Raw genomic sequence first — 25119 nt, forward strand, 5'->3', positions numbered from 1 at the left:
CAAATCGTATGACACCTTACTCGACATGTTTTGATAATGTTATACCAGAGTTAGCATTTAACCGCGAGGTTGATAATGCACTTAAGAGTTTATGGTATAGCGTTATCATGGAACAGCTATTAGGACTTGGTTCCGCAAGCTGCAAACGGGCTCAGCTCATGCCAGAGCACCATCTCACATAATTCCAAGCACTCTGCCTTCAGGATTGATAAGGCCTTCCATAGGAGTGACTGATAGGAGGATATGTGTCCATTTTAGGGTTAGATATAGGTATACTATATCTACAGCAAAGGGTGTTTACACCACCTTGCCCCAGCTGTCATGCAGCCAGTTGTGTCAGGTTTATATGGCCAGCCAGGGGTGGCATAATACATGCTTCAGCCCCTTGTAGACCCTGGGTACACCTATGCCCTGGATACCTAAGGTATACTGTACAGGGACTGATAAGGTGACTCAGTATCCAATTAGATATGTACCTAGGGTACATGGAGTCCATTTCAACAGAGAGAGCAGGAAGCCTGGGGTCCTGAATAGCAGGATCCCAGGCCAACTAAGTCAAAAACCAGCAAAACACCAGGCAAAAAGTTGGGGGCAACCATAGTCAGATATCCACCTTCCTACAGTCTGGTCTGTCAAAATATCATCATAAAGGTGGGTCTCTGGGCAGGGAATCCAATAAACGTGGCCCCTTGGGTCACAAAGCTTTTACATCTGGCAGTTTTGCCCTCTGTAAGGCAAATCGCACCTGCCTTTCATAGGCTGGTACATTTATGCCTTATGGGAACTGCTGATGCTTACTTATATTAACCCGCCAGACCATCTGATCTGTTGATTGATGGACAAGATGTGTCAAAAAAGATCTTAAATTGTGGCCTTGACTCAGATGAACACAGTTACTCGGTCTAAGGGTATGGCTGTCCCAATCCATCAGCATGCTTGGATGTGTTCCCCTGGATTTTGAGGAGGAGCCCAGTCTGCGCTCATAGACATGATATTCAGGGGTGGCGCCTCCATTTGAGCAGAGGAGTATCACCCCACCAGCCCCAGAGCTGAAAAATAAAATGGCAATAACGTTTATTTATTACCATTTTATTTTTTAGCAACCCATCTCGAACTAAGTGTCAGGACAGGGCAAGGCCAAGGCTGCTGTGTGCATTCATATGCGCATTTCTCTTTGGCCAGCCGTCATGGGACGGCCAGCCAGTCATGCACATTAATTTTAAAATTCTCTAATTTAGCTGTCTTAGACAGTTGGGTTAGAGAAAGCGGAGACCTCCATTGATCTTAGGAGTGCTGAGAGAGCCTGCTCTATTAAATCCTGGTGCTGCTCTAGACCAGCGCCAGGATTAGGTAGTGCAGTTTCCTGCGTACGGACCTTCCTGAGGGAAGAGGGCATCGGGCTGCGATGGTAAGGCAATTTGTTTTTGTACCACTCCACCCTCAGTAGAAGCCAGCCGCACTGATGATATTTTATGGTAAGCAGCTATTGAGTAAGAACATCGACTCCTCCTTAGAATGCTTTAGGAACGGCATGGCTATGGCTAGTGCCTTGGACCTGGCCTTCCCTGCACAGCAAATCTACCAAGAGAAAACATCCTTTAATATGTATCCATTACCACGCAGGTAACTATTTCCACCTATACCATCAGTATGAATGTAAATATATTTTTTTAAATAACATTTTTATGTTATTTTTTTTTAAAGGGATTTAGGTGTTGGTGTAGGTAAAGCAAGGTAAGGGTCGCTTTAGGGTTTAGGTAAAGGGTAGTTTTAGGGTTCATGGATGGGTAGAGGTAAAGGGAGGTAAGGGTCATTTTAGGTTTTAGGGTTGAATAGAGGTAATGGGAGGTAAGGAGCAAAAGGGGTGGTTTGGAGGGTTCAGCACCAAAAATGAAAACAAAGTGTGCATGTGAGAAGTTAGCCTGGCTTATGATGTTCACTAGTTCTAGTGGGCACCTTGCACCAGTCTAATCGACCCTTATTGATGGTGGTTGTAAAGTCAACCTTATAGAAAGCTATCCTAGTGGTAGCATGAACCAGCAGACTTCAGGCTAAGACTTCAGTAGGCAGACGACCAGTTCTAGCATGGAAGAGGGTGGGGGGAGGTGGGTGGACGGGGGGTTGTTTGTTTGCTGTTATTACATTATCTCGTGCAGTGAATATCGTGAAATTTTGAGACGAATGTTTATGTAACATTATGATGCACTATATGAATGTCACTGCTATAAGAGCTGGCGATTTGAGTTGGGGAGAAAATATAAAACCCGGCTGTAGTTCTAGGAATAATTGATGTATTGTTATGCTTGATGCCAACCAGCTGTGAATAAAGTTTATAAAAAAAAAAAGACTTCAGTAGGCGAGTTAAGCAAGTTGTTTTACTATATATAATCCCTTGAATACCAAATGAAAGTACACCACACAAGGTATATATCAAATATATTTGTATTTAATCTAAACACAACCCCTCTTCACTCTTTATGAGGTCAGAGGTAAAAATACAATACAAGTCACACAATTAATATACGATAAGTTGCACAGTATACGTTATGCCCTAGGGGCCTCACAAACCATATACTAAGAAAGTGGTATAAGTACCACGTGAGAGTTAGAAAGCAGGCCTGGGGCCTGTGGAATCGCTGGGGCTACATTAAACAACCAAGGGTTAGGAAGTAGGAGGCCCACGGGAGACGCGTGCAGTGTCTAAACACAGACGCGGGTTACCATTGACTTTCAATGGGAAACGAAGAAGTTACAAATACACAATTTAAGGACACTTCCGGATGGACTAGGATGGGATCCTTTTAAACTAGGACACTCCGAGAGTCAAGACCCACGGGAGCACCGGAGTACTCGTGTTACCTCACCCAGGGAAGCCGGGTGTCTTTTCGTGTCAGGTTTCGTCATCGTTTTCTATGGAGAGCTGCAAAGAAGTGCTGCAGGCGACCAGAGGAAAAGTGAGAAGTGTATGGGTGGATCCAAGGGTGGATCGGAGATGTGAAGAACCTGAAAGCAGAGGGGACAGAGTCTGGGTCACTAGCCAGTGACCAGGAAGGTACCAGGGAGGAACCAGGCGATGTTGGGTGCTTGAAGGTGAAGAAGGTGAGTTTGTATATTCAGCCACGAGGTCCAGGAGGCATCGACGATGACCAGGCGCTGGATTCGAGCTGTCCCACAATGGATCTAGATGACTGTGGTGTCGGTATCCAGATTGGACCTAACAAGCCTTGGCAACCGCAACCCACGCAGGATGCAGAGATTGGCTCTTTTGCAGATCAGCAAGGTCTGTGGCGCTTCTTTTCAGGGAGGCTGGGGCAAGCCTGGAGCAACCAGGCAAGCAAGTTAAATTCAGAGAAAGATCTTCAGGGGGCTTACAAGCCAACGGGCAAGGAACCGGGAAGACGCGTTGAGCTCAAATGCAAAGGCAGGGCCCACGGGACACTCGTGGAGTGTGGGGGCCTGGGCTTCGGTGCAAATGGGATCACTGGAGGAGGCATCGCCATCATCCACAGGGACACCATCCACATCACGACCAACACCGACGACACCCTGAAAACCGCCGAACACCTACACTTCCAAATCCACACCGACCCGAGGACCACTCTCAGAGGCACCCTGATCTACCGACCCCCGGGACCACGCACACAATTCAGCGAGGACATCGCCGACTTCATCAGCCCGCATGCCCTCCCCTCCGCCGACTACATCCTCCTGGGGGATATCAACTTCCACCTGGAGAACAACAACGACCGCAACACCGGCACCCTGCTCGACAACCTCGCCAACCTCGGACTCAAGCAGCTGGTGTCCACCCCCACCCACCTCGCCGGACACACGCTCGACGCCATCTTCTCATCCAGCGAAGACATCGCCTTCAGCCACGCCACTGGACTCCACTGGACAGACCACAGCTGCGTCCACTTCACCTTCAGAAGAACGACGATCCACCACCACCAGCAACCGGTTGCTCGAAGAAGCTGGAACAAGATCACAGCCGACCAGCTCGCCGCTTCCCTGAGCCAGCACCCCCCCGCCAGCTCAGCGAACCCCAGCCAGGCCGCCGACAACCTCACGAAGTGGATCATCAACTGCGCGGACGAACTCGCCCCACTGAGGACCCCGCCTAGCAGACCCGGCAGCAAGAAGGCCCCTTGGTTCACCGACGAACTCAAGAGCTCCAAGAAGAACTGCCGAACCCTCGAGAAAGCCTGGAGAAGGGAACCAACACCGGACAACATGACCGCCCTCAAGCTTGCCACCCGCATGCACCACCAACTCATCCGCGCCACCAAGAAAACTGCATTCAAGGATCGACTGGACAACAACGCACACAACAGCAAGGAACTCTTCAACATCGTGAAAGAGCTCTCCAACCCCAACGCCGAAAACAACAACATCACCCCATCGCAAGATCTCTGCAACTCCCTCGCCTCCTACTTCCACAACAAGATCGCGGACATACACAACAGCTTCAGCACTCAACCGACGCACGCCACGACCGAACCACCGCCCCCCACCACCACCCTCCGCACCTGGACTCCGATCAGCACCGAAGACACCATCCAAATGATGAACTCCATCCACTCCGGATCTCCTACCGACCCCTGCCCTCACCACATCTTCAACAAGGCTGACGCAGTCATCGCACCCCACCTGCGGGACATCATCAACACCTCCTTCGACACCGCCACCTTCCCGGAGAGCTGGAAGCACGCCGAACTCAGCGCTCTACTAAAGAAACCTACGGCGGACCCCACCGAACTCAAGAATTACCGCCCCATCTCGCTCCTCCCGTTCCCAGCCAAAGTCATCGAGAAGACCGTCAACAAGCAGCTGGCCACCTTCCTCGAGACGAATGGATCCCTGGACCCTTCACAGTCGGGCTTCCGAGCCAACCACAGCACCGAGACCGCCCTCATCGCTGCCACCGATGACATCCGAACCCTGATGGACAACGGAGAAACAGCGGCCCTCATCCTCCTAGACCTCTCCGCGGCTTTCGACACTGTCTGCCACCGCACCCTAGTGCAGCGCCTCAGCAACGTCGGAATCCAGGAGAGAGCACTGGAATGGATCATCTCCTTCCTCGACGGAAGAACACAGAGAGTCCGCCTACCACCGTACAAGTCAGAGGCCACCGAAGTCATCTGCGGCGTCCCTCAAGGATCATCGCTGAGCCCCACCCTCTTCAACGTCTACATGAGCCCCCTCGCAGCCATCGCACGCCAACTCAACCTCAACATCATCTCCTACGCCGACGACACCCAGCTGATCCTCTCCCTGACCAACGACCCCGCCGCCGCCAGAGCCAACCTTCACGAAGGGATGAAAGACGTAGCCGAGTGGATGTCGACCAGCCGCCTGAAACTGAACTCAGACAAGACGGAAGTCCTCATCCTGGGCTCCTCGCCCTCCGCCTGGGACGACTCCTGGTGGCCCCCCGCCCTGGGCAGCGCACCCAAACCGACAGATCACGCACGCAACCTGGGATTCATCCTGGACTCCTCCCTCACCATGACCAGACAAGTCAACGCCGTCTCCTAGTCATGCTTCAACATCCTGCGCATGCTACGGAAGATCTTCCGGTGGATCCCCACCGAGACAAGGAAGACGGTCACCCAGGCACTCGTCACCAGCCGACTGGACTACGGCAACGCCCTCTACGCCGGAACCACCGCCAAGCTCCAGAAGAGACTCCAGCGGATCCAGAACGCCTCAGCCAGACTCATCCTCGACATCCCACGACACAGCCACATCTCCGGACATCTGAGAGACCTGCACTGGCTCCCCGTCAACAAAAGAATCACCTTCCGCCTCCTCACCCACGCACACAAAGCCCTACACGATCAAGGCCCCAGCTACCTCAACAACCGCATCAACTTCCACGTTCCCAAACGACATCTCCGATCAGCCAGCCACGCCCTCGCCGCCGTCCCCCGCATCCGGAGAACGACAGCGGGAGGAAGGTCCTTCTCCCACCTGGCCACCAAGACCTGGAACTCCCTTCCGACCGACCTGCGCCTGACCCAAGACCACCTCTCCTTCAGGAAGAAGCACAAGACCTGGCTGTTCGAGCAGTAGCAGCTCTCCCCCCCCCTAGCGCCTTGAGACCCTCCGGGTGAGTAGTGCGCTATATAAATGTCTGTGATTGATTGATTGATTGATTGACTGAAACAATATCGATGTCAAAAATATAGAACTACAAGAATATCGAGTAAAAAATATAGAATGCAAAAATATCGAACTCCTATCTCCAAACAGGTAAGTACAAAAATATCGAATCAAATATATCGTTGTAAAAAAGATAGTTAGTCAAAATATCGAAATTTTTTAAATGCTTTAATGTAACTAAAAATTAATGAAATAATAAATATAATTAACTTAAACATACTTAAAATACTTAAATAACCTTAAAATTAATAAATAATTAATGTATTACATTGATTTGTTAATACAAATATATATATAAACGTAATATTAATAAAAAAATTACAATATTTTTACCGTAGGATAGCGTAGGGGTAAAAATGACTATTCCCACTCCAGAGAGAGCAACAGTAGGGAAAGTGTTGGATAGCGGGAGGGTAAAAATTACTATTCCCACTCCAGAGAGTGCAACAGTAGGGAAAGCGTTGGATAGCGTAGGGGTAAAAATTACTATTCCCACTCCAGAGAGTGCAACAGTAGGGAAAGCGTTGGATAGCGGGAGGGTAAAAATTACTGTTCCCACTCCAGTGAGTGCAACAGTAGGGAAAGCGTTGGATAGCGTAGGAGTAAAAATTACTATTCCCACTCCAGAGAGTGCAACAGTAGGAAAAGCGTTGGATAGCGTAGGGGTAAAAATTACTATTCCCACTCCAGAGAGTGCAACAGTAGGGAAAGCGTTGGATAGCGTAAGGGTAAAAATTACTATTCCCACTCCAGTGAGTGCAACAGTAGGGAAAGCGTTGGATAGCGTAGGGGTAAAAATTACTATTCCCACTCCAGAGAGTGCAACAGTAAGGAAAGCGTTGGATAGCGTAGGGGTAAAAATTACTATTCCCACTCCAGAGAGTGCAACAGTGGGGAAAACGTTGGATAGCGTAGGGGTAAAAATTACTATTCCCACTCCACTGAGTGCAACAGTAGGGAAAGGAAATACTTCATATAATAATTAAAAAAATATATATATTAATACCAATTCTAAAATATTTTAAAATTATTACCAATTTAATATAATATAATAATTATTCAATTAAAAATACAAATAAAAATATTTATTAGAAATCATTACCTATTATTACAAATTAATTATCAATTTACAATTAATTAATTAGCAATTGAAAAATAATTAACAATTAACTAAAAATAAATACCAATAAATACATTAAAAAATGTAATTAATTACAAATAAATTACTTCCCACCCTATTCCCCTATAAACCCACAACCCGCTACAGTAAATAAATTAATAAAATTAACATAATTATCAATTAATCAATTAATAAAAAGGAATTACCAATTATAATGTAATTAATTACCAAATAAAAATTAACAATGAATTCAAGATAAATACCAATAAATAAATTAAAACATTTAATCAATTATAATTAAATTACTTCCCACCCTATTCCCCTATAAACCCACAACCCGCTACAGAAAAAAGAATTAATACAATTCACATAATTATCAATTGATCAATTAATAAAAATGAATTACCATTTATAATTTAATTAATTACCAATTAAAAATTAATTAACAATTAATTCAAGAAAAATACCATTAAATAAATTAAAACATTTAATCAATTATAATTAAATTACTTCCCACCCTATTCCCCTATAAACCCACAACTCGCTACATAAAATAAATTAATAAAATTTACATAATTATCAATTAATCAATTAATAAAAATGAATTGCCAATTATAATATAATTAATTACCAATTAAAAATTAATTAACAATTAATTCAAGATAAATACCAATAAATAAATGTAAACATTTAATCAATTATAATTAAATTACTTCCCACCCTATTCCCGTATAAACCCACAACCCGCTACAGAATTATATTACGCAAAAATTAAATACCATAAAATCCATTACTTAAAATAAATTATAAAATAAATATACACTTTTCACACATATACTAACATAACAATGTTTTTAAAAAATTCGATATTATTAAAAAATCGATATATATTTAACATCTATATTATATACTTTGATATTTTGACTTTCTATATTTATGTAAATCGATAATAACTTACCTCAAATTCGATATTTTTTTGCCTATATTCAGTCCATTCGATATTTTGTCCATTACATTCGATATTTTTGTTGTCTATATTCTGTCCATTCGATATTTAGTCCATTCTATATTTTTAACTCGATATTAATGCAATTCTATATTTTTTACTCGATATTTTGACTGTATAACGTGCAAAAGGTGCTCGGGGCTGGGGCTTCTCGTACCCCAATGCACAACTTACTGAGGCTTCATGAAAGGAGTGCAGGTAGCAAAATGGAGGATGTCCAAGATGTCCGATCCCACGTCTCTCGTGTCCGCCACGGGTCTCAGCTTTGCTCTGGATGTGGGTCGGGGTCAGAGAAGTCTGGAAGTCCAGTTCTTGTGTCGCAGAGTCTTCGGGTTCCGACGGGAGCCTTGAAACTACAGACTGGCAAAGTTGCTGTTGGTGCCTGTTTGCAGGGTGGCCACTCCTTGACCACAAGGGAGATGCCTTCCGTCTTCCAGTCAGAATGGAATGTCGAAGGTCCAAGATATGTCTTTCAAAGATTCATCCAGGATAATCTAAAGTCCCAGGGACACAGCTCCTATACTTATACTAAGAAAGGGGGCTGGATTACCTGACTAGGTCCCTCCTATGGGTGGACCTGAGAAGGGGGTGGTTACACCCCTTTCCCTTTGTCCAGTTTCGCGCCAGATCTGGGGTTGGAGTGCCCCAGCAACTGTGCTATGCATGGAGCACCTTGTGTACCCGTCTAGATGCATTCACTGAATGCAGTCCTCCCTGCCCCAATACACAAAACCCCTGTCTGGGGAGGTGCCAGGCCCTCCCTGGACAGGAAACCTATTGTCCAGGCCTCCCCTGCCGGAGTTTTCCCCAGCAACAGGCGGTCAGATTTATGTCTGTGGCAGCAGCATCCATTTTGTGATGCTGAGGCTCTGTTTAACTTTAACCGGGTAAAGCAGTAACTACATGTCTTCTCCCTCTAGAAGGGTGGAATGCTACCCCCGCCGCCAGAATTGGCGGGGGTAGTATTCCAAAGTGTTTGACACCTTACACGACATGTTTTGATAAAGCCAAACCAAAGTTAGCATTAACCGCGGGGATTATAATGCACTTAAGAGTATATGGTATGGCTATATCATAGAACAGCTATAAGGAGATGGTTCGGAAAGCTGCAGAGGGGCTCAGCTCATGCTAGGGCACCCTCTCACATAAAACCAAGCACTCTGCCTCCAGGATTGTCGAGGCCTACCAGAGGAGTGGCTTATAGGTATATATGTGTCTATATATAAAGGTAGATATAGGTGTATTATATCTAAGTAAGGGGTGATTACACCACCTTACCCAGGCTGTGTGAACAGACCTGTGGTGTCAGTTTGGAAGGCAAACCAGGGGTGGCACAATACATGCTGCAGCCCCTGGTAGGCCTAGGGTACGCCTATGCCCTGGGTACCTATGGTATACTATACATGGGCTCACAAGGGTGACCCAGTAACCAATCTGGCATGCACCTAAAGTGCACGGTATCAATTTGGAGAGAAAACAGCTGGGCTGTGGGTCTGATTAGCAGGCCCACAGCCACATTAAAGTCAAAAAACCAAAGAATCACAGCAAAAAGTTTGGGTGACCATAGGAAGCAGACCCTACTCTCCTACAGTGCATGTGTGTGTGTATTCACTGACAAAAGCAAAGTGTACAAGGCCATTATAGTTAAGCTTAGATTTTACTCATACATAACTTATGTCCCCGAAATGTGCTGCTTATAACCTCACCTCACATATTACATCACTCAAGACATGGTCAGTGATATTACTAATGACATCTCAAATGACATCACTGATGACATCATCCACGGGAGCGCTCACACACCCACTCACACCCCCATACATCCTCTCGTACACTCACTCACACACCGACACAACCACTCACATACCCATATCGAAGGGGACTTCATTCCCCAAACAGTCTTGCACCAGGAGGTGCGTTTGCAGAATGGTGGTGAAAGGGGGGCGTGACCTCCAAAGACCTCTCAGCAATCCCGCTGCGTGGGACTTACTGGAGGTAACAGGACAGGAGGAGTTGTTGGCCCCCAAGGACTCTCCGCATCCGTGCCCGTGCACCCCTCCTATTTTTAAGGTATGCCCCTGGGACCTGTCCCACCCAGGGGTTAATTAAGAACAAGTGTGGGAGCCTGTGCTTGTTTTTTATTTTTATTTTTACTGCAAATCCGTGAGTATCATGATTTCACTGTATGCTTTTTTTTAATGCTTTTTTGGCCTGTTGTGGTCTTTTTGGGACCCCTGGACTAAATTTACGGGGTCAGGGTATTCCTACCCTGCCCCCTTTTCTTTATTTTTTACATTTTTCGAGGGGACTTGGCTGAATCACAACTCTTCATTTCCCTGCATGAGCTTGTATATTTTTTGGCAAAATAATTGCGGCCACAGATATCATTAACTTTTTTTTTTAAACAACTACTGAAAGGATTTACACCAAATAACTGAAAGCGCCCCGAAACTTTCCATCCACAACAAGATTCACTTGAGCCCTTTATTAGAAACTTTTGTGAAGATTCGACAAACTGCACCAAAGATAAAGGCAAGTAAAAAACGCTTTTCCTATGGAAACATGGTCCTAATTATAACTACCTACTGGTGACTGCCAGTAAGTAATATATATTACCCATTGGCATTCGCCACTGGGTAGTTATAGTTAGGATCACGCTTCCGTTGGTGTTGCTAAAAACTTTGGTGCTGTTTGATGAATCTCCATGAAACTTTCCAATAAAAAAATGTGCTAGGGGCGTGGCCAAGATGGCGGCGGGCTAGGACGTGCATGAGCATTGGTCCATCCTCCCCACCAGTACAGCACTGACTACAGCCCCCGCCTGACAAGATCGGTGGGTCATGGACACCCAGAGGCATCTGCAGCAGCGGCTCCGGTGTTCCTGCTCTAGCGACAGCAGGCCCAGGTGGGCCGTGGGACTCTAGTACAGGCCTGCGAGAGAAGGCGTCGGCTGGCGGCCTGCAGTGTTGCCGGGGCGCATTGGGCTCCCGATCCGGTGTTGAATGCACCCGAGGGACAGCCCATCTGGCTCGTGGCTCTATTTTGCCCCAAAGCGGGTTGCACTCAGGAGATCTGCAAGAGTGGGCGAAGCGAGCAAACCCTCCCCCCAGCCCGAAACTGTTGGATTGCCCTCCGTCTCCTCTGCTGATACTGCATCCAACAAGGCCAAGCGGAAGGTCAGGTGAGGAGTTCTCCTCTTCAGAGCCCTATTGTGGGCTCCCCTTGTAGCTTGTATCCTGTAGTGTAGTGGAGTGAATCAGGGGCCCACTGCTATTGCCTGCAGCATCAGTGGGGGTGCAAGTGAGGAGTGGAGCACCAGAGAGGGGGGCAGGAACCCAGGGGATTCCCCTACCTTGAGGGTGGACCTGAAGAGACACCCCACGTGCTGGCCTCTTCAGTGTACCCTGATCGGCGCATGGCGGCCTCTCTGCGGTCGCCACTGAGGCCGTTGCCCTTGTGTCCCTGGTGATTCAGGGGGAGAGAGGGGGATAGGGAGGGCAGCATAGTGGAAGCTGCCCTGTGGCCTGGTCCCAGAACCCCCTCCTGACTCTTGAGGGAGATCACATGGAGTAGCAGAACAGGAGTGAGTTTTGAGGGCCCGACTCTCCTTTCCAGTACCCTTCCTGGACTGGCGTGACTACTACGGAAAGGCCGAACAGCCTCCTTGCTGGCACCGGGACCCGGGCAAGACAAGCTTTCGGTCTCTGGGGGCCCTTGTACTGATCTGTGAGGGAGAGGACTTGGGTGGGGCAGTAGAGAGGCACCACAGCAGATGAGAACTCTGCCCTCCTTCCTGGCACACAGCAAGGACTTGGACATTGGTGGGTCCTTGCTGATATGGGTCCGCTTTCTATGATATCATGAGTTGCCCCCTCTTCTGCTTTGGTGCTCTGTGGACCCTGAGAGAGGCACATGGTGCTTCAGGAACTGGTGACAAAAGGTGTTGACTGCCCGGCTGATGTAGGTGAGAGGCCTGCTACAACATTTTTACCAGGAGGCTCCTTCTTGGCCCCTTCTGACACTTTGGTAGCCCACTTGACTGGTATATCATCGGCAGTCCAGCAAAGGCCCAACACCCTTCTTTTGAGTTTCTCCCTTTATAGATGTTCTGGCAAGTCTCCCTGCCTTGGCCTCTACTAAAGCTAAGAAGGACCACTCAGTGTGTGATATGCTTACCAGGAACCTGGGCGGGCCCTTGGTGAGAAGTCAATCATGGTAAAAGTGGGGTCGGCGGGTGAGGATGCTGACCCCGAGGGCCCTCTCACTCCAGCTTTCATGGAGTCTCTCTCCTCCTCGCTATGTGATAATCTGCAAACGGTGTAGAAGGACCTTTCCATTGATCTGCGTGACGTTCGTAGAGACCTGGACGAGCTGGGGGAAAGAGTTGCCGCCCCGGAAGTCGATCGACAAAAAGGGATGAGGAAGTTGCCATCCTACAGCAAGAGGTGATTCGCCTCCAGGAACAGCAGATTGATTTGCAGTACTCGTTGAAGATCTCAAAAGCAGGCCCAGAAGGGTTCCGATCTCGAGGATTATGTAGAAGCGCTCTTTGATCATGTCTAGGTAATACCCGATGAAGAGGCGATTAAATTGGATAGAGGCCACCGAATCGGGGCCCCAAGGGCGGTGAAGCAACCCCCAGTGGACATTCTGGTGTGTTTATGACTTTCAAACTAAGGAGGCCCTCTTGCGCAAAGCCTGTGATGCTCAACTACTACAATTTAGGGGCCACACTCCCCAGCTATTTCAGGACCTAGCGATGAAAACTCTGAAAACGGCAAGACTTCCGCCCCGTCACAGCCCACTAGAGACAATCTGGGATTTCCTACTCCTGGGGCCATGCATTCTACCTTATCTTCTCCTTTGGGGGCAAGACTCACCAACTCAGATCTCTCTCCGAAGCTTGTAGGATCCTAGGTATTGAGAACCCACCTTTGGATCTCCATCCTGCCTCTGCGCGGCTCTGTGAGGGGTTTTGTAAAAGGCACAGGGGCTGTCCTAAACCTGCCTCGGAGGCTCTCTGTCCGGACCAGGACACGATAGCGTGTGAAAGGGACGCCGTCCTTCACACTCTCACTGAAGAAGGAGCTGGTTCTGAGAACCCCTGACTCCTGTGTAGTTATGTGAAGTATCCTGCCTCAGTAGGTGAGTCTTGGCTGGCAGGGACGGGAGACAAGGCTCCTTTATATCTTGCTAATGGAAGCTACTGCTGATAGCACTCCCATACTGATGTTTCTATATTTGATGGACTGTTTACAATCTCTGTTAGACTGTTTTTTGTATTTTGGGATTTTAGGTTTCATTGGGTCTGTCCCTCTCCTTTTCACAGCATGATCTTTGCTAGACCATGTCACATCATGGGCCTTGCACCTACCTAATGACCCGATCAAGACTTCTCAACACTTCACACACTTCAAGTGGGGCTCCTCTCATGGCATTCGCACCCACCTCATTCTAACTGGCACTTAAATTCATTAGCCTCAACGTTCAGGACCTGAACAATCTTATAAAGAGGGCTGTGGTCATCTCACTGCTTGACCAAATGGGAGGGGTTAGCTGCCTTCTTCAAAAGACCCCACCCTGATCTCTAGGGATATCCACAGGATGCAGTCCAGGCGGTTCCCACGATTATACTGGTCCATGGGGCCCACTAAGAAAAAAAAGGGGGGGGGTGTGGCTAGTTATTCCAGGTGCTGTCCAGGGGAGGTACTAAGCACAACGGTGGAGATTAGAGGCCACCTTCTAGCACTTCGCTTGCGGGTGGATGCCTTGCAAATGTGTTTGCCCTCAATGAACATCAAGAGAATTTCCTGATGAGTTCGCTAAACTGGGTCCTCCAGGTCCCTGATGCGTCAGTATTGATTGGCGGTGACCTGAATCTAGTGATCTGTCCAAACTGAGGCCTTCTCTCCAGGGGGCCTTCGCTGGCTGGCAGACTGCGGCTTGCATGATCTGTGGCATTGGTCCCATCCCACTGACAGGGACTATACATTTCCTTTGGCTACACGTAAGACGGTATACACCCGTTACAACGGATCTTTTACTCCGCAGACCCATTACAACGCGACCATTACTCCGCATACCATTACAACGCATTGCGCTGGGGGGCGCTCTAGGATAGGGAATAAGTATAATTTACTATCCAACACCTTCCCTAGGGTCCACGGGGACTGGAGTTAGAATAGTAAATTATACTTACCACTATCCAGCGCCCCAAGGCGCTATGCGTTGTAACGGTATGCGGAGTAAAAGTCGCGTTGTAATGGTCTGCGGAGTAAAAGTATGCGTTATAACGTCATACATCCCGTAAGACGTATGCGTGGATTAACCATTTCTCAGCTTCTCCGTCCCTTCTGGCCATATCATTGCCACTTCCAATGAATCTTGCTCTCTCTCGGACCATTCACTCATAACTGTGAAGATGGGGCTGCCTGCCTCCCATTCTCAAGGCCCACGCTGGTGCCTTTGTGATGCTATGCTGCAGTCCCCATGCACGGTGGAGGTGATCCAGACGGTGATTACTGGTTATTTGGCTGAAGATGACACAGTTGAGTCCCCACTGACCTCTGTTTGGAAAGCCTTGAAGTTGGTTGTTCGTGGGGAAGTTATAGCTCTCTCTGCGACTAAGAAACTTTGACCACGCAACAAGCGGGGTGATCGAGAGGAGGGTCTCTGAACTAGAGCCAATTCTTAAAAGAACTGGTGCCCCCGTGGTATGGAAGGGCTTTGAGAAGACTCAGTTGCAGCTTAAACTACTAGACTTAGACCGCGTAGAGTATACTATGTTATGTCCTAAGTATGGTTTTTACTTGGGTAACAATCGTAGTGGGCGTACGTTGGCCCATCGCCTCCGCAGTAAGCAGTATGCTGCCTCAGTGAACTCTATAACTACTGGTCCCAACACTGATATGACAGATGCTGAGGGCTTTGATGCAGTCTTCCAGGCCTATTATGCTTCATTCTACTCCTCCGCGAAGGGTCTGACCAACGACCCTGACGTCTACCTTTGCGAGACGACGCTTACTCCCTTGCCTCCTGTGTAGGCCGCTGCTTTCAAACAACCAATCTGCGTTGAAGAGATGATCTCGGCCATTGCTCGCCTGAAGCCTTTAAAATCCCGAGGCTGGGAGGGCTTCAGTGCTTCATTTTACAAGACCTGGCCCCACTGCTTACACATCTTTTCAATTATTTTTCTCGGGCTCACTGATGGATTCAATGTTGGAAGCATCAATATCGGTAATTCCCAAACTGGGTAATGACCTGTATCTTTGTGGGCCATATAAGCCCATCTTGCTGCTTAACATCGATGCCAAGCTCTTTGCGAGTGTGGTGGCTTACCGCCTCAATCCCCTCAAGCCAGGTCTAATAGACCCTGACCAGTCTGGTTTTATTCCTTCTCGACAATGTGGAGATAACACTAAACGACTATGTCATCTTATAGACAAAGTACACCGGTCGCGCAAGGAAACCTTATCGCTTTCCACAGATGCCAAGAAGGCATTTGACTTGGTATATTGGCCTTATCTTTTTGAAACGCTGAGGAGATTTGACTTCAGTTAGAGGTCGGAGAAATGGATTCGGTGTATATACACTACACCCCGAGTGGCGGTAAGTGTTAACGGAGTCCAGTCTTGCCACTTTCCTATCCGTCGTGGCACTCCCTTTGTCTCCGATCCTCTTTGTTTTATATATGGAGCTGCTGGCACAGAGACTTCACGATAACCCCGCCATACCAGGGATTCCTTTCTGCAACGATGACCATTTGATTAGCCTGTAAGCCGATTACGTCATCTTCTCGGTTATGGAGCCTTGGCCTTACTACTGACCATTGTGGCAGAACTTTAGGTGTTTGGTTCGACTCTGGGTTCCGAGTTAATATGCTGAAGTCACAGATATTAAATCTCTCGGTTACCCCGACAACTGAGCAGGCCTTGAGAGCACAATTCCCCTTAGAGTGGGCTTTTCATGGGCTTCCGTACCTGGTTATCTCCGTAGCATGGACTTTGCCCAAGACTGCTGCCGTAAACGACACGTTCCTTGTCGCCCAGACTCGTAGGGATTTGGTGGTATGGAACTGCCTGCTCCTTTCCTGGATGGGGCGAGTTGCTGCAGTTAAAATTACCATCCTCCGTTGCATACTGTATGTCTCTCAGACCCAAAATTCAGCCCATCCGCCTGGCGTGGCCCGTTTCCTACAGCAGGACCTTAATAACTTCATTTGGCTGGGTAAGAAGCCCCGGCTGCACAAGCACCTGATGTATAGCTCAGGGTGGACATGCTGCTTCCATGCTACTTTGTTATTATCAAGCACCCCAACTGCTGTTCCTGGTTGAGTGGAGCAGACCACTCTCAGAGAAGCACTGGGTCTTTATGGACCAGGCTGTCATGAGGACTCAGATATGGAAGGAGGTGTGGCTTCTGCGCCGCCATAGGGCCGGAGGACTATATTCTTCACTGATGACGAGTGCAAGTCTAAAGGTCTGGGATGCGCTTGCAGTTAAATCAGGTTTGACTACGTTCTCCTCGCCAATGACTCCTCTTTTTGCTAATCCTGACTTCTCGCCGGGGATGGCTCGGGTGGATTATGCAGATGGATAGATGGGGGTTGTAGGCAATTGGGCTGTCTCTTCGATTCAGACTGTCTTATCACTTTCAATCAGCTAAAACGCAACTACATGACAGATGCAGACCAATTTTCATACCTACAGTTGGGTGGTGGACACTGACGTTCGCCGAGGAGCGGGCCATCCTATGACCCCATTTGAAAAGTGGCTGATCCTTAAAAAGGATGACTAGTGCTTAATCTTTGATTGTTGGGGAAGAGTGAGCTGCAGATCAAATCCCCAGGCCAGCAGAGATGGGAGGCTGAGCTTGGTATACCCCTCTCCAGTAAGGAATGGGATGACATACATTATAGGGTGCACCACACAGCACGCATGATGGCCAGCACGGAGTCGGCCTACAAGATTGCCACATATTGGTATAATACCCCGATGCTGATACACGCGCGGGATGCTCTGGGGATTGCTGGAGGGTCTGTGGCAATGCTGGGACCCTTCTGTACCTTTTATGGAATTGTCCCAAACTCACTAGTTACTGGAATCCTGTCCTTGATCATATCCATTTAGCCTTTGAGATCCAGATCCTGCGATTTCCGGCATGCACTCTCTTGGAGCTCCTGAATCGCTTGACCTTCCCTTATTGCTCTCTCAAAGGGAGGCAGATGACTCCTATGTAGAACGCAGCCCATCAAGTGATACTCTTGCTCTGGGCTAACAAAACACTGGAGCATACTTCCTGGCTGCACAAATTGCGGTTTCTCCTGAGAATGGAAAAGCTCTCCATGGCAGTTACCCCAAGCTATTCTCTTATTCAGATCTATGGGCCCCATTCATTCATATCCTTTCTTTAGAATTTATAGAACTAACATGCCCGTCTTACCTCTGTATTCTCTGCTAGAGATGCTCCGCATCAGACATCTGTCATGGTAGGACTGTGCATATGCACACAGTCCTACACAACGTAATTCTGATGTAGGAGATTCTGCAGGAACATGGCGAGGAGGAGGAGGGCAGCCCGGAGACGTGCGATAAAGGTAAGTGTATTCTATTAACCTTCATTTTCATTTTTATTTTATAAAATATTTTTGAGGGGGGTGGAGGCGCAGATGGGAGCTCCACTGAGTTTTTGCCAAACACTGACATGTTCACATTACTATAATATTACTTTAACATATGTTTAAAAACATATATATGTGTGTATATATATCAATATGTGTGTGTGTGTGTGTGTAGATAGATAGATAGATAGATAGATAGATAGATAGATAGATAGATAGATAGATAGATAGATATCAGACATCCAACACTCAGGCCGGTGTGAATGCTGGGGCCTAGAGCCTGTTTGTAATGAGAAGAAGCAATGCACCCTCAGGTTCAGGGCACAAAGATACTCAACTCCAGGAATGTACATGAAATCAAAATTTATTTCAGGCAACACGTTTTGACCTAGCGGTCTTTTTCACAGCCTGAGTTGCTCGAGTGTTCAACCTATATAAACAAGCATTTGCAATGCAATAGGTCTTGCATTTACGCAAGTTTAAGCTAGTGGCATTTTAAATGACAATGCCTTTTATTTATGTTTCAAAAACCAAAACCAAAATAAAAGACATGGTCATTTACAATGCCAATAGCTCAAACTCGGGTAAATGCGAGAACTAGTACATTGCAAATGCTTGTTTTTTTTGTTTTCTCTTAAAACGTCCAGCGTTTCAAGAAACAAAAACAAAAAAAAAGTGATACTTGTGAAATCCTTGCCAAAATGGGCACACACAAATGCCCCATTTTAAAAGAGATATTTCAAGGACAAAGACTGCCTTGACAATTATCCAGATGCTCACAACACAGTCTAACTGAACCATGAACACCTAAAAAGTGCATATCACACAAACATGTTTTCAATAAATAGGATCCACGTAGTCAAACCAGGTGCATGTCTCTGTGCCTTCAGATAAATAGAGTGGCAGGGAAAGCATTTACAATCTTGGGTCCTAAGACCCTGAATGGGCTCCCTAAAGAGCTATGAGGTGAAGAATAAACAAAGCATCTTAAGAGACAACTCACAGCATCAATCAATACACTGTTTGCCATTGTTGTCAGCGCCATTAGGCCACGATGCATTTTTTCTTGGCTGAAATCTTGACCCGAAGGGCCTCTGTTTTGAAAACTGGAGAGCTACAAAATGCTTGTAAACTTGCTGATATTTATTAAAGGAAAACACTTCCCTGTATTTACTGCAACATGGGGATTTTAGTGCTGGTGATGGGGCGGTAATTACTTCTGGTAATTTCTCATTGTAAAACCTTCATGCTACCTCTAATTTACTGCTCAAAAGGTGTTGGGCCCTTCACACCATATATTACCTTCAGGAGACTTAAATAAACCTGAACAGTCAAAAATGCAATTTATTATTCAAGCCAATAAAGAGAGTTGTTGAATATTTTAAAGGGTTTTCTTTTCTAGTCAAAAGTTAATTTTTCTCTGACCCTTTATTAATTAGTAAAATATCAATCAGGTTACAGAATTTGGAGAACAGGAAAAATATCAATAATACAGAACACATTACAGTCTGCATATAAGCATTACATGTAGTTATGAAAATGTGGCGCAAAATATCAGTCAAAATTCTTAAAGAGTTTCCAAGAAAAATAGTCTTGCAAAGCTAATCAATATTTAAATAGTTGGCAAAAACCTCCCATAAAGAGAAATAAATGCATAAGACAAATAAATCTTTTCAGACCTAATTATTTAGTCAAAGCATAAACTCAAAGTTTAGCATCTAAATCTAAAGAGCCTTTCTATCTGTTGCTGCTCTGTGCATCTCTGTGTAAAGAGCAAAAAGGAGGGAGACAGCCCGCCCTTCACCAGACCTCAAAGGAATGTGACCTTCAGTGCCAAAATATGACGTGGAAGCAAGAAAACTCCCCTGAATCTCCTCGGACGCACCTCCCCTTCAGCAATCTCCCGGGACGTTTCGCGTACCTAACCCATAGAAGCCAGCTGAGCTGAGAAAGCCAGCCCCCATCCAGAGAGGACATTATTTTATACTCTAATTATTGGCAAACTACACAAAGATGTAGCATCTTTCAGGAAAACCTGTACGTGATTGGTCAGTCATGATGGCATGAGTTCTCAATACCCTGACTCATTCTAAAATCCTGACTTTACCAGTTTTAACAAAAGAAGCATACATGAATAACTACATTTATAAACATTTGCAACATTTACTAAGAAAAATGTTTCATTCTAATTCACTTCCTTCCCTTTTCAGCGCAATCAAATGGATACTTTTAACTAACTGGTACATTGGCACAGTCACAAGAATCTACAGTTCAAGATGTCCTTCACTTCTTGTCATGAGGAAAGCTGCCACAGTCTGCGCATGCTCCCTTCTCATTAAATTGCAAGCCATAGCCTTGATGGATTCACAGGCAGCCATGTTTTGTGTAGGCCCAAAATTAAAACAAACACAAAGATAATATTAATTTCATGTAAATCAGCCCATTATGTTTCCCAACTCCATACTAATACCCCTTATAAATGTTTACCTAGCCAAGTTATTAGTATAAAGCTGCTTTATCTAATTTGTGTACAACATGCAAAAATGTGCAATGTGCAAAATAGCATCTTCATGCTTTAGTGTAAATTTTAAAAGCATACACAATTAATATAGTGAACACAGCAACATGCATTAGTGTTTTAGATAGCTTTTCATGCAAAAAGCATTTAGTTCCCTGTGTAGTGTTTGGTGCATTTGTTAATTCACACACATTATAAAAAGAGGTGTTATTTAACTGAAAATATTTATCAAAATATGCAACAAGTCAAAGTCCTTTAAGACAGAAATAGTGAATTTTAGATTGCATGGGATGGGCTGGGAAGAGAAAAACACATTCTATTAATCTTCAAAGCTAAAAAGGCCACTTTTCTCTACACTGTAAAAACACATGTTAATTCAGCACAAGCATTTCAGACTGAATAGGCCTCACTTTCATGTTTTTCATGTGCCATGTTTTTAACTTGCACCAAAATGTGCGTGGCAATTGAAATTTAAAAAGCACAAAAAATAAAACAATGCCTGACTGCAGATGAAATCTGCTCCATCAATCCACCCTTCTGATGATTCAAATCATAATAAAATGATTTATAATTCATCACAAATATTTCATTTCACAAGTGACAATATCTTTTTTTTTTTCTTTTTTTTTTTAAATTGCAAAAGCTGAGCATATAACAATGTTACTTCTATTTCTAAGGCAAACACAAGTTTGGTCTGTAATCAGATCATATATAGCCAAGCTCAAATGTTTTAGTGCAGAGATCTGTAAGTAGCTTCTTGGAACAGTTAGTCTTCTTTAAAACAAGTAACTAAAATAATAAAAAAGAATTCAACAGGACAGTTTCAGTATTTCTTTGCTCTTTGTCATCAGCTTGCCATCAGAATGGCTCATACAGTGTGGCATTCTGTACTTTTTCCATGCAAATTAGACTACTTAGGTGCTGAGAAACTCTGACTGAGCACCATCAATCCTTTGCACTTTTTCAACCAAGGCCTTTCACTCTTATTTTCACTTTGATCAGATTCAGATGTTTCACAACAGCATCTCTCAGACCAAAGCCGTTGCACCATCCATTATGCAGATCTTGTGTAGCTGCTGCAATCTGGTGAGAAACTGCACACTTTACATCAACCAGACCTACACAGCAATGGCTAGTGTTCCCCTCAGTGTTTTCCACAAGTGCATTTGCATATGCATTTTCAAGCCACTTTAGTGTTGCTGAAAAACAGTCTTTTGCAAAAGGTAACTCTGTGCTGCCATTGAGTTGCCTTATTATGCTTGACACTTCAGGCAGATAGTTACAATCCATTCCTTGTCCAGTCTGTTGTTCTGCACTCATTATCTTTGAGACCCCATTATGATCTGATTTCAGAGAAACTGGCAATCTATACCTGGGCATCAGTCTTTGCAATAACACATTTGCCACTTTGCAGTTGTCATTTTTCTCAAAAAACAGTTCTGATACAACCCTTTTGTTCTGCTTCTGAAACATTTTCTTGAGCCTCTTTTAATTCAACTGTGAAGATTACATTGAATGTACATGCTAACAGAATACAAATTGGTGCAACTGAATTAGCATTTCTCTCTCCCATGACAACAGTGACTCTCAATTGAGCAGATATACTGCATGTTATGGTAAGGGCAATCAATTTCGAATTTTGGGCTGGGGTAACTACTGAAAGCCATGAAGCTTTGACAACATAATGTATAAGGAGCACAGCATGTGCTGCTTTTAACGTGTCACCTTTCAAACATGGGCCATCTACAAAATGGACATTGTTGGGCTGACTCAGACGTTCATCCTTAAAGTCTGAATTCGGCTTTATGCATATTTTCATGATATTTAGACACTCATTTTCAGTTTCATCATAATCCAATTCATTTGCTGACATTTCTGTGAAGTTAGGGTCAAAGGTCATTGGGCAATACATCACAGACCTTTGAACACAGTCATCTTTTTCAATAGGCAATGAGAGAGCGCAGCCCTCCCTCTCACTGCAGATTAGTGTATTTTCTTTCAAATAAACTTTCATTCCTAGTGCTGGGGCGCGACATTTTTTATCTTTCAACTCTAGGAATGCTTTTGTGCAGTTGTGGTCCAATGGAAGCGGATCAGACACACCTGAGTGTGTCAGCCTCAGTAAAGGCTTAGCCACTAGGGAAAGGTTTAGTAACCACTCTCTACAGCAGCTAACCATTCCCAAAAATGTCCTGACTTCTTTCTGAATTTGAGGTGTATTCTTCTTGGAAATTATTTCCACCTTCTCTGGTGACACCTTTCTACCTCCCTTTCCAATTTTGTGTCCCAGGTATTCATCTTCTTTTTGACAGTACTCCTGACTATTCTCATCCAATGGCACTGTGACATGAACTTGGCAAAAATCAATAAAAATAAGCCATTCTTCACCACATGGAATGTGAAAAAATATATTGGCTGGATTCGGTACCACAGGACAACATGGAAAAAACATGCTTTTATTCTCTTGCACTATTCTGTTCTTTTCATTTATTGTCTGTGAACATGTGATCAGAAAGTTACACAAACTTCTAATCAATTCCATCAAAAATCCTTTTATTGATAAAATTCCTGCAACTGATTGTGTTCCTGAATACATGTCATCTGGTTCAAATTTTAACAAGACATGTTCTGCACATTTTATTAATCTGGCATCCTTCTCTGTGAACTCTCTTATTTCTGTGTTTATTATTTTTTCCGAAGCAGAAGGTAATTTTTCAACTATCTTTTCTGAAAATAAAGCTACAGCTATTTCTTGTTGGGCCATTTTAAAATGTACATCCTCATCAGGAATCTGAAAAATAACATTATCTGGTGTACAGTAATCTGTGCTGCTAAATTTGCAAAATAATTGTTTTCCTGCTAGGCCTGAGTCACAGACAACAGTTTTGCAATTTTCCTCATATGGGCCTATTTTTGGTGCACATTCTTCTAAAACTGGGTTTGTAATTTCTCTGTTTAAAACTCCTGCAACTAAATCTGGACCTTCCACTGTCTTCACAATGGACTTGGTAAATTCAGAATTGTGAGGGTTAAAACTCTCATTTGCAAACATAGTAACCTGTTGGACTGGGTTCTGTTAATGTCTCTGGAAATAATTCACATTGGCTCTGGACACCTTATTTAAATTCATTTTAGCATTTTCCATATTTTGTGGGATCATCTGTGCTTGGAAAATTTCTGCCATAGGTACCTGTTTCTGAACTGACATTTGCATTTGCTTAACTGGCATATTTTGCATATGCAATTCTCCATGTTTTTGTGCATCATGTTTAAATGTATTTTTCTTCTTCCAATGCTCAAATCTGTTATAAAGATGGCAAAAGGACACATTTTCCAGCAGTACAACATCCATACCTGAATTTGCACAAACCAAAACACCTTTCCTTCCATCCTGTGTTCTTTTAATCTGTACCCAATCAACATCCTTTGCTGGCACTCTGCCCTTCAATTAAGTAATCACTGCTAGGTTTTTCTCCATATCAACAGAAAATGATGGTGCATTCATGCAAACCCTTTTCATTGTCTCTTCACTTGGCCTTTCCACAACTTTAGATTCAAACCACAATTTAGTCAGCATGGCAATATAAAAGAACATTTCCAAATTAATGCACAACTCTTTCAATATTTCATCAAATCCATCAACTTGTGGGTACCATAGCATAATTTTGTCTTTCAATTGTGGGAATGTGTTCAGAAATGCTGCAAGTTCACTTTTATTCTGTGGCATATGCACATACATTTCTCCCACCTTTTCTCTCAATGAGTAAGCAAAAGCTTCTCCCTCTTTCTGCTTATTATTTTTCTCAATTATATCTGGTGGCTTATTTTCCTTATCCATTTTCCTTGCTAGGTCTGGTGGTTTCTTTTTCTTCTCATGTTTTCTTGCCCACTTGTCTCCTAATTTCTCAAACCCATTGAATTTACACATATATTTTATTTATGCAATGTGCAAATGCATTCCTGAAGAACACATTTTCTCATTTGCTTCATCATCCATGTGTACCCTTAAACTTTTCTGAAATGGAAAACTTCCTGAACCATCAGTTTCATATTTTTGAGCCAAATCTGTCAGTCCATTATATGTAGTTAATGCACATGCAGCTGTTTCCTTACTCAGGGAAATTAATACTTTTTGCTGACACTGGTTCACATTTTCATGATTTAAACAGCAAGGACTGTAATTTTCCCCATGTTCAAATGCTGCATTTAAAACACTAAGCTGTTTCTCTTTTTCAGGGCCTGTGTTAATATTTTCTCCCATGTTCTCTATATTTTTAGTCACTGCTGCTTCCTCAAAGCAGGTTTGAAAAATCCCATTTTCAATTACATTTATTTTATTCTGGGCTGCAGATGTTGTAAATACCATTTTTCTCTCACCTTTCAGTGCTTGGGGTAATTTCTGTTCAATAATCTGTGAATTCTGAGTTTCTGAAATAAACCCTGGCAAAATCACTGATTCTGCAGCTCTTTGAACTTTTTCAGTAGGGACCATATTATTTGGGACAGTCATAATTTTTCTAGGCATTATCTGTGCATCTGCAGTTTGTAATTCTTGAACTGAATCAGGCACATTTGAAGCAGTAACACCTGGAGGTATCACTGTCAGTACTGAATCAACAGGTAATGGGTCAATATAAAATGTCTGCACAGTTCTCTCAGTCTGTGTTTCTCTCTGTTCAACAGAAGCA

General features: G+C 44.7%; 1 protein-coding gene across 1 annotated transcript in view; it reads left to right on the forward strand.

Moving 5' to 3' along the window:
- The window catches only part of LOC144798005 (polycystin-1-like protein 2), a 365276-nt gene that overhangs the window by 106476 nt on the left and 233681 nt on the right, over positions 1-25119 (forward strand). The gene's annotated exons all lie outside the window — the stretch shown is intronic.

Source organism: Lissotriton helveticus, chromosome 12 (assembly GCF_964261635.1).
Source record: "Lissotriton helveticus chromosome 12, aLisHel1.1, whole genome shotgun sequence".
In the NCBI taxonomy this organism is placed as follows: Eukaryota; Metazoa; Chordata; class Amphibia; order Caudata; family Salamandridae; genus Lissotriton; species Lissotriton helveticus.